Genomic DNA, 11,223 nt, shown 5'->3' with positions numbered 1-11,223 from the left:
ATTTAAAGATTCTTTTAAATAATGAATTTTGTTGCACTTCTTGTTATCAAGGCAAGTTAATTATTAGACCATCACCAATAAAGGTTGGGATTGAGTCCCCTGCGTTTTTGGAACGTATACAAGGGGACATTTGTGGACTTATTCACTCACCTAGTGGGTCGTTTAGATATTTCATGGTCTTAATATATGCATCTTCTAGATGGTCTCATGTGTGCCTATTGTCATCACGCAACCTCGCGATTGCAAAATTAATGGCACAAATAATGCGATTACGGGCGCAATTCCCCGATAATCCAATTAAGTCTATTAGACTTGATAATATTGCTGAGTTTTCATCCCAAGCATTTAATGATTATTGCTTATCAATTGGGATAAAAGTGGAACATTTTGTAGCTCATGTTCACACTCAAAATGGCCTTGCAGAGTCTTTAATTAAACGTTTGCAATTGATAGCAAGACCGTTACTTGTGAAAACGAGGTTACCCATTTCTGTTTAGGGTCACACCATTTTGCACACAGCAATGCTAGTTCGTCTCAGACCGACAAATTATCATAAATATTTCCCGTTGCAATTAGTTCTAGGTCATGAACCTAATATATCCCATTTAAGAATTTTTGAATGCGCAGTATATGTGCCTGTAGCACCGCCATATCACACCAAAATGGGACCCTAAAGAAGGTTATGAATATATATTGGGTTTGAATCGCCCTCCATTATTCGCTATCTTGAAACATTAACGGGGGATCCGTTTACTGCACGATTTGCAGATTGTCGATTCAATGAGACACTTTTCCCAAAATTAGGGGGAGAAAATGGTGAAACCAAATGGGAAATTTTGTGGAAAAAATCATCATTGTCTCATCTTGATCTGCGTGCCTCTATTTGTGAAAGGAGGTGCAAAAAATTATTCAGTTACAAAAAATAGCAAACCAAATGTCAGATGCATTTACGGATCTGAAAAGGATAACAAAATTATATATCCCTGCAGAGAATGTTCTAATCCGTATTGATGTTCCTGTTGGACAATCTTCTAGTGGTATAGCTAATGAGTCAAAAGCACGCCTAAAATGTGGCAGACCATTAGGTTCTAAGGATCGAAATCCTAGAAAAAGGAAAACAAATGATCAAGATGACATTACGAAAGAGTCTCGCGAAGAAATCCACGATTTAATAAATTATGAGATTCATGAAGAAACCACTGAGCCTGAGACTCAAGAAAATAAGGAACTATCAATAAATCCAATGGATATTGAGATAAATTTAAATCAAGTGGATATAGTGGTGGATTATGTCTTTGCATATAATGTTGCATCTAGCATTATGCAAGATAGTGAGGATCTTGAACCTCAATCTATTGGAGAATGTCGACAAAGACGTGATTGGCCAAAATGGCAAGAAGCAATCCAATCAGAGTTGAATTCACTTGCAAAACGTGAAGTTTTTGGGCATGTAGTCCAAACACCTAATGGTGTTAAGCCTGTTGGCTATAAATGGGTCTTTGTACGCAAGAGGAATGAGAAAAATGAGGTACAAAGATATAAGGCACGCCTTGTTGCACAAGGATTTTCACAAAGGTCTGGTGTCGATTATGAAGAGACATATTCACCCATTATGAATGTTATAACGTTCCGTTATCTCATTAGTTTTGTTGTCCATAAAAAGCTTGACATGCATTTAATGGATGTGGTTACTGCCTACCTTTATGGCTCACTTGATAATGAGATATACATGAAAATTCCCGAGGGATTCAAAATGCCTAAAGCAAATAATTCAAAGTCCCGGGAAATGTTTTCAATCAAATTGCAAAGATCGTTGTATGGTCTAAAGCAATCAAAACGAATGTGGTATAATCGTCTTAGTGAGTATTTATTAAAGGAAGACTATATAAATGATGATATTTGCCCATGTGTTTTTATAAAGAAAACAACATCGAAATTTGTTGTACTTGCCATATTTGTTGATGACATAAACCTTATTGGAGCTCCTATAGAACTCCAAAAGGCAATTGATTATTTAAAGAAGAAATTCGAGATGAAAGATCTTGGAAAGACAAAATTATGTCTTGGTTTGAAAATTGAATATTTGGCAAACGGAATTTTTGTTCATCAATCTGCCTACATAGAAAAGGTATTGAAACGGTTTTACATGGATGGAGCACATCCATTAAGTACTCCGATGGTTGTTCGATCACTTGATGTGAATAAGAATCCATTCCGACCTCAAGAAAAGAATGAAGAGCTAATTGGTCCTAAAGTACCATATCTTAGTGCAATTGGTGCACTAATGTATCTTGCTAATATTACAAGGCTTGACATAACCTTTTCAGTTAATGTCTTAGCAAGATATAGCTCTGCTCCTACAAGGAGACATTGGAATGGAATCAAACACACATTGCAGTACCTAAAAGGAACTACCGATATAGGCTTATTTTATGGCAATAATTGCAGTCCTGATCTTGTTGGTTATGCCGATGCTGGGTATTTATCCGATCCACACAAGGCTCGATCTCAAACAGGCTATGTGTTTACATGTGGAGGCACTGCCAAATCTTGGCGATCGACTAAGCAATCAATTGTAGCTACTTCATCTAATCATGCTTGTAGACATGTGATTTTTGACCCTCCCCAAGATTTTTCATATTTTAGCGCATAAATATTTAATTTAGGAATAATATAGATATTTTAAGTAATTTTGACTCTTTTACTTTATTTTATTACAAGAAAACAAATCACAAAAATAGGTTCATTAATGTTTTGTAGTCATGTTTTGTAGTCATTTTTAATCTAAAAAAATATATACAACAATAGTATCGTATTTTTATTTTAATATGATATTTGAAAATACAAAAAATAGATTTGTTTTAATGGTTAGTTTTATTTTAATAATTATTTGAATAGTAGGATTAATTAATAAATGAGCCCGTATTTTTAATCTCGTTCGCAGCGAAAGAATAGAACTTGGGCTCGAGCAACCCATTTTTAGGCCTAATTTTGGACCTAGCCCACAATTGCCAAGCCCATAATTCTTAGGCCCATACCCCTTAACCTAAAACCCTACCAAAACCTAGACTATATAAATAGAAAAACAACGAACAAAAAAAAACGGACAAAAGGCAAAAGAAAAAGCTGCGCATAAATAACGAAGGGATCGGAACGAAAAAGAACGAAGAAGGCTAAAAGGAACGAAAAGAAGCAGCAGCTAAAAGGCTGCGCATCATCTTCTTTAAAATAACACACGAGAAAACCGACCCCCCCTCTGCGAGTCATCTTCTCCAAACAGCCCTGGTTCTACAAAAACGACCCCAACCCTCCGCCATCTTCTCCAATCATCCCAACGACCAGCCAAAACCAGTCACCAACGTACACCAGTTCCATCGACAACCACCCTTCAGCTCACCGTCGTCGGGAAACGATCACTTCACACATCGGACACAATAACCAGCGACCCAACGAGCACAAACCCTATCGCCGAGCCCCATCACCACCATAGCAGCCCACCCCCGCACCAGCCCATCGCTGGACCTTCCGCTAGCGACTACCATTGAAACCGGCGAGCACACACACACACACTGCTACCGTTCCACCCTCTACTGCCTTTGTATCGTTGGAGTCGCATCGTTGACGATGAACGAGTAGAAAATAGCCCACTGTTTCATCACCATTGTTCCCGTGAGTTTTACTTCCATGTCGGATGGGTGTAGATCTTTCAAGACCTGGATTTTGTGATGTCTTGTGTCGAGTTTGGCCGGAGTTAGTTCTCTGGCAGTTCTTTGTGTGTGTCGCATCGACTGTTGCTCCAGTGTCGCCATTGCTGTGGTAGTAGCGTCATTTAGGTTCGAGGGTGCCGACGAGGTTTTCCGGCCAAGTTCCGGCTTTAGCTCTTATTCACACATTATTACTACAATCGGAGAGGACATCATTTTAAGGTCCGTCTTTTACTTTGTTTCTTAAGTTTCTGTTTGTGTTTTTACCTCTTATGATTGAGAATGCTGACGACTGTTCATCCCGTTTTGGTTAGAGTGGGGTTCATAATTCAAGTGTTCCGTTGTATGCATTTCGATCGATAATTTGGCAAATGTTGAACTGAGTTGGAATTTCGTTTATTTGTGAGATATTTAAGGTTGCGCATGTGTGTGAATTGATTTGTTCATATACTTTAGCCCAATATCTCACATTCACGTGAAATCTTTTTTTGGAATTTGAGACTATTGTTCATTTTACTCTAGCTTAATGTTAATTGTTTGCCCAGTGATATGATTGTTTGTGTAGTTGATCTCCGTGGTTTTGAATTTGTTTGCTCGGTTATCTGCTCGTGTTTACTCGAATTGGTTATAGCTGAGCATGATTTTGTTCCAGTATAGAAATTGGATTGCTATTCATCAACTGAACTACATTAAATTAGATAAAAGGGCTCGGGTGCACATTTATGTGACCCGAATCCAAATCTCGACAATGTTAGATAAAATACGTTGCGAGCTGCGGGTGCATTTATGTGACGCGGTTCGAAATATGTTTTATGTGACGTTGAATTTTTCTTAAAATTAATGAAAGGCGGTTAAAAAGTTAGAATTTGCACATAGGTTTAAAACTTGTTTAAAATCAGATAATTAAGTCGAATATAACAGTTGAGCGACCGTGCTAGAACCACGGAACTCAGGAATGCCTAACACCTTCTCCCGGGTTAACAGAATTCCTTACTCGAATTTCTGATTCGCGGACTGTTAAACCGAGTCAATATTTTCCTCGATTCGGGATTCAACCGGTGACTTGGGACACCATAAATATCTCAAGTGACGACTCTGAATTTCTTAATATAAATCCCGTTTCGATTGTCCTTTAATTGAAAAAGCTCCTTATACACCCTCTCCCGGGGGGTAGGTGAAAAAAGGAGGTGACAATGCTGAGATAATTGTTATTCATGAAGCAAGTCGAGAATGTGTGTGGTTGAGGTCTATAATACATCTTATTCGTGTGGTTTGAAGTGTGACAAACTACCCACAATTTTGTATGAAGATAATGCAGCATGCATAGCCCAATTGAAGGGAGGATTCATAAAAGGAGATAGGACAAAGCACATTTTACCAAAGTTATTTTTTACACATGATCTTCAAAAGAATGGTGATATTAATGTGCAACAAATTCGTTCAAGTGATAATATGACTGATTTGTTCGCCAAGTCTCTACCGACGTCAACCTTCAAGAAGCTAGTATACAAGATTGGGATGGGAATGCTCAAGGATGTGAATTGACGCTCTCATCAGGGGGAGTTAACGCGCGTTGCACTCTTTTTCCCTTAAAAGGTTTTGTTCCACTGGGTTTTCCTTGCAAGGTTTTTAACGAGGCAACCAAAAGGCGTATTATTAGATATGTGTACTGTTTTCCTTTTCTAGAATTTTTTTTCCCATTGGGTTTTATTTTAGTTAAGGTTTTAACGAGGTACATTATCTGTTAAATAGACATTCAAGGAGGAGTTTATAAATAAAATTTTATTTATGGTGAATGTCTATATTTAGAAAGATTCTAGGGTTTATTTCTTGATGGCTAAGTCACCCTCTGCCTATAAATAGAGGGTTCTATTCTATTGTAATTCATCCCAACATCAATAAGAATTCTCTCTCCCTACTTTTTTTGTAATACTCTTCTCCTTCTTTTATTGTTTCATAACACATATGATTTTGTTATAGTGTCCGCTTCTCCTTTCGATTTAACTCCAATTTAAAAGGAGATGAAAACGGACATGAAAACAAAAATTATATAAATATTTCTAGTTAATTTAGCATATGATTTATAGTGTCTACTTCTCATTTTCGTTTTAATTCCAATTTAAAAAGAGATGAAAACAAATAGGAAAAGAAAAATTATATAAATGTTTTTAGTTAATTTAGCATATGAGAAAACATTATCTATTAATTTTTGTTAGAATTTGAACCCTAATTTTCCAAATTTCACCCACTTTATTGATTATAAGACCACATCATTGGTGCAGATCAAAAAATTATAATTATATGCCTCTTTATAAACATTGACCTACTTTGATGTTTTATTCTTGAAAGAAGCCATAAGAATAGGGTTGTTTATCAGGCGGATTCGGCAGTTATTTACTCTTAACGGTTTGGCTTATCGCTTATCGGCTTTTAAATGTATTAATCCGCTAGCCACCCAATAAGATATCGGGCGGATTGGTATCGGTTTAGCTCTTATCAGGCGGTTATCGGGCGATTTATCAACCTAATTCAATCTATACTGGTTTCACGCAAGTCTCCACTCACAACTTACCGTAGGAAGCAGAAACATTATTGTCCAAGCGAATGCAAAAGAGGCAATCTTTCTGGATAATGCATTGCCACAATCACAACAATTAGTATACACACCATCACTATACCAATGATGAGGGTTTTTATCAACTCTTCCCCGTTGCCATTCGTGTTGGAGCCATTATTATGATCAAGCTCGGGGATTATGTTCACATGATCAGGTGCAGGTGGTTCTGTCCAAGTGACCTCATCAAATTTATTCACATGATCAGGTGTTGGTTCTGTCCAAGTATACATATTTAGGAATTAGGCGTTAGAGATAGAGTACCAGAAGTGGAAGGGTTTTTGATATTTAATATATATATAGATATATATATATATGGATAAAAATAAATTTTATATATATATATATATATATATATATATATATATATATATATATATATATATATATATATATATTCTTAACGGGTTAACGGATTATCCGTTAAGAAAATTGAATAATCCGCCCCCAAACCGATAAGCCGTTAATAAAAAATTCAATATGTTCCCCGTCCGTTAGACCGTTAACCCGATACCAATAAGCCATTAAGATTCGGTTTCAATTTGGTCTTCGGTTTTGGTTCGGTTTTGAACACCCCTACATAAGAATTGAGTAGATTTCGAGTTAAATTGAAGAAAACCAAATATTTGCAAGATCTTTTTTGAACTGGCATTCATGAGTCCTCAAAAAAGGCTTGGTAGCTTGGGAGAGATTTGTGCCTAGGTCATTAGGAGGATTACAACAATAACATACCCAGTATTATCCCATACCGTGGGGTCTGGGAAAGGTAGTGTGTACGCAGACCTTACCCCTACCTTGTGAGGATAGAAAGGTTGTTTCCAATAGACCCTCGGCTCAGGAAAACATAAGCACCTCATTAATGGAAATATAGACAATAACGGATAATACCAAAAAGCCATATAAAAGCATAATAGAAACAACAAGACAGTAAGGTGATCAACAATAAAAGAAAACAACGGCTAGTCATAAAAATCTACTACCAACAGAAAGCGAGACTGCATGCCAATACTACTGTTATGAACACTCTAAAATACCTACTTTACTACCCTAATCCTCGACCTCCATACCTTCCTATCAAGGGTCATGTCCTCGTTCAGCTGAAGCCGCGCCATGTCTTGCATAATCACCTCTCCCCACCTCTTCTTTGGCCTACCTCTACCTCTTCGTAGGCCCTCCAATGTCAACCTCTCACACCTCCTCACCGGGGCGTCTGTCCTCTTCCTCGTCACATGACCAAACCACCTAAGCCGTGCTTCCCGCATCTTGTCCTCAATAGGGGATACACACACCTTGTCGCGAATAACCTCATTTCTGATCCTATCTAACCTAGTGTGCCTGCACATCTATCTCAACATCCTCATCTCTGCTACCTTCATATGAGCGATCTTGACTAGCCAACACTCAGTCCCGTATAACATCGTTGGTCTGACCACCACTCTGTAGAACTTACCCTTAAGTTTCGGTGGCACCTTCTTGTCACACAAAACATCGGAAGCGAGTCTCTATTTCATCTATACTGCCTCAATACGATGTGTGACATCTCCATCAATATCCTTATACCCCTGAATAATAGACCCAAGGTACTTAAAACTCCCTCTCTTATTAATGACCTGCGAGTCCAGCCTCCCCTCCCCTTCCCCTCCTTGAGTCTCGCCACTAAACTTACACTTCAAGTATTTTGTCTTGGGCTACCTCCATACCTCTAATTATACATTAACACTGTCTTGCCTCTCGTCATCAAGAGGATTGAACATCATTAATTTTATATATGAAATAGAGCTGCAATTTGTTTACTTTTTGGGGCATTATCGGGACAGAATATGGATTCAATAGGTGCATAACTTCACACTATGGATTCAATGGGTGCATAACTTCTATATAAAAAGGGGAGACCTAATAGTTTTACCAACTCGTAAACAAGTCAGCTGGGGGAAAATATTTGATGCTAGAAAGTAGTTTTCCTAATATGGACTTTGGGATAGCTCTACAGACTTATTATTGGAAAGGAGTTCTCAAAATAGTGTTAGAAGGTTCCTGAGGAAGAGCATGAGACCAGGTCTAACGCCAAGACACCACTTTATCTTATGGCTAACTGTTTAAGGAAGATTATCTACTGTTATATACTAGAAAGTAGGAAATTCAAAAATGATAAATAACAACAAAAGCTAGGGTATGGATATTGAACTTTCTATTTGTTGTCTCAGTTTATTACATCTGAAATGAAAGGAATGCTAGAAAATTTCAAGGGGTTCAAAGAGAAAGCACTAGGCTGAAGGAGATTTTCGTTCAGGTACACATCCAAGAGCAACAACAAAGCAAATGAAAATAATTACTTGATAGATAAAATAGATATCATGTGTAATGTCATGGGCGACATTCCAGCCATACTCCATGACCCATTGGACGCGCCTCATGGCGTCTTGGCAAGCCTCCCAACCCCTAGCGCTATGGACGACCCGTGATCTTGGCCATGCCAAGTGACAAGCGCGCATGTGCCTAGGTCGCCCCACTGATAGCCCCTGCCAATGCCCAGCCGCAGGTAGATGCCAACATCGCCGCACGTGCAGACTCTGATGCTAAAGACAAGGTTGCTGCCAACGGACCTGCTTCAACCTTAAAGGAATCTAAGTCCTTTCTATCGTAAATTTAGAGTAGTTTTACTTCATGTATTTTCATTATACCTCTCTAGCTTAGTTATGTCAAGTCATGTAACTTTATTTTTTAAGCATTATTAGGGGGATCAATCAATCAAACTTTCAAGCAAGAAAATAATTCTCTATACTGGTGTCTCTCCCCCTCTACACCGTGTTGCTTCTCTATAATAGATTTCATTAATGCAATCAAGCTCTTTTTCATTCTCAATTCTTTTTTATGTTCTCTCAATTGCTATTGACATTGGTTTTCCCATACAACACTTACATCTCGTCTAGCGTACGAAGGAGACCTCAATTGGCGGATAGTAATTACACGGACATCGGTTGCTTAGCCTTATGCCGCCCTTCCAAAGAATCTCAGGAAGGTGTCGCATAACAGTTGGTATCAGAGTCTAGGCTCGACATCGGACGAGGGAACACATTGTCATTACCACCATTTATGATCATACTGAATCATGGGGACCGCATTACGACCCTTAAAAAGACAGCTAACATAATAAAACTCTTCGTGAATATGGTTTATGATCCAAGAACCAGCCTAGTGCAAAGATTGGACAACCTGGACCATAAGATGCGGCAGGTCGAATATGACATCGCGAACATCAGTAGCCTCTCTAAAGGAGATCGGCAAATGGCAGCCATAAAGGCAGCCAGAATTTTCGGTAAATTCGAAGGCTTCTAACAGAAGAGGACCGAGGATTTATCCTATAGGGCACAAGATGCAAACAGAGTGATGGCCATGCAACAAACCATATATAACTTGATAGGCCAACTCAATGTTGTCAACGCTGCCTTACAAAACATGCTACGAGGCGGCGGAAACCACATTGGGGGCATTGTGAACCTCGCCCATGTGCCACAAAAACTGAAGATTCCTGATCCAAAACCCTACAATGGGGATCGAAATACCAAAGAAGTAGAGAATTCATCTTTGACATCAAATAGTAATTTGATGCATGAGGGAGTTAGAAGAAGCAAAAAGGTAGCAATTGTTGCCATGTATCTTCAGGGTGATGCTAAACTCTGGTGGCGGGTGAAATATGAAGCCATCATGGCCGATGGAGATACTCTCGAAACATGAGCAAAGCTGAAGGCAGTTGTACGCCTAAAGTTCTTCCCCGAAAATATTGAGTACAATGTGCGGAGAAAGCTATAGGAGCTCCGCCAGACCAAGTCAGTGCGGGATTACGTGCGGGAATTCTCTGCGCTCGTGCTGAACATACAGGATATTGGAGCCAAAGACAAACTCTTCACATTCCTAAGGTTTGAAACCTTATGCCTATATGGAGCTACAAAGACAAATGGTAGACACTTTTCCCAAGGCGATCCAAGCAGCGGAATGCCTTGGGGAATATCAAGTGGAAACTCGGAAGGATAAACCTTAATCGCCTATTTGAGGAAGATACAAAGGGGGCCAACCTAGCAATGTTGGCCTAGCAGAAGTGAAGGAGATTAGAGCACAACGAAATCTAAGACTCCTTCCTTAAGCACCAATAGTGTTGCATCTCACAACAACGATCAGGAGAGAAAGCCCCCTTTAGAATGCCGTCATTGCGGTGGAACACATTGGAACAATAAATTCCCACATGCACAAATTAACGCTCATCAAGCTTTTGATGATGGGACGGATGACGACACAGATGATGCTGACCAGACATAACCAATAGGTGTCTTCAATGCACTTGTTTGTTCTATTTCTGAGGCCTTGGTGATAACCAACGCCGGTATCCGTAAGAAGAAGGATCCATGCCCAACCACCAAGAAAAGGAAATAGAAGGCGAGTGAGGGGCCTCCTCTTAACCAAGAGAAGACCTTGATGTTCGTCGAGATGAAAGTAAATGGTAAGCCTATTCGGGCGATGATAGACACGGGCGCTACTCACAACTACTTAGCCTCAACTTAGGTAAAACGCCTTGGTCTAGTTGTGGGAAAGGGCAGAGGTCATGTCAAGGCTATCAACTCACCTCCTCAGCCAGTGAATGAAATAGCCAAAGGAGTAATGGTGAAGCCTGGTCCTTATGAAGGAAAATTCAACTTGCATGTGGTGATCATAAATGACTTCGAGCTGATAGTTGGATTAGAATTCATGAGGCAAACAAACACCATTCATGTACCTTATGTTGATATGCTGATGATAATGGGAGCCAAACCCTTCATCATCTCATGCACAACCATAAAGATGGATGCGGAGAACATATCGACCTTGCAGTTGATGAAGAGAGTCAAAAGACAAGAACCTACGTCTCTGGCT

Source organism: Nicotiana tabacum, chromosome 6 (genome assembly GCF_000715075.1).
Source record: "Nicotiana tabacum cultivar K326 chromosome 6, ASM71507v2, whole genome shotgun sequence".
NCBI lineage: Eukaryota > Viridiplantae > Streptophyta > Magnoliopsida > Solanales > Solanaceae > Nicotiana > Nicotiana tabacum.
This window is presented reverse-complemented; position numbering follows the sequence as displayed.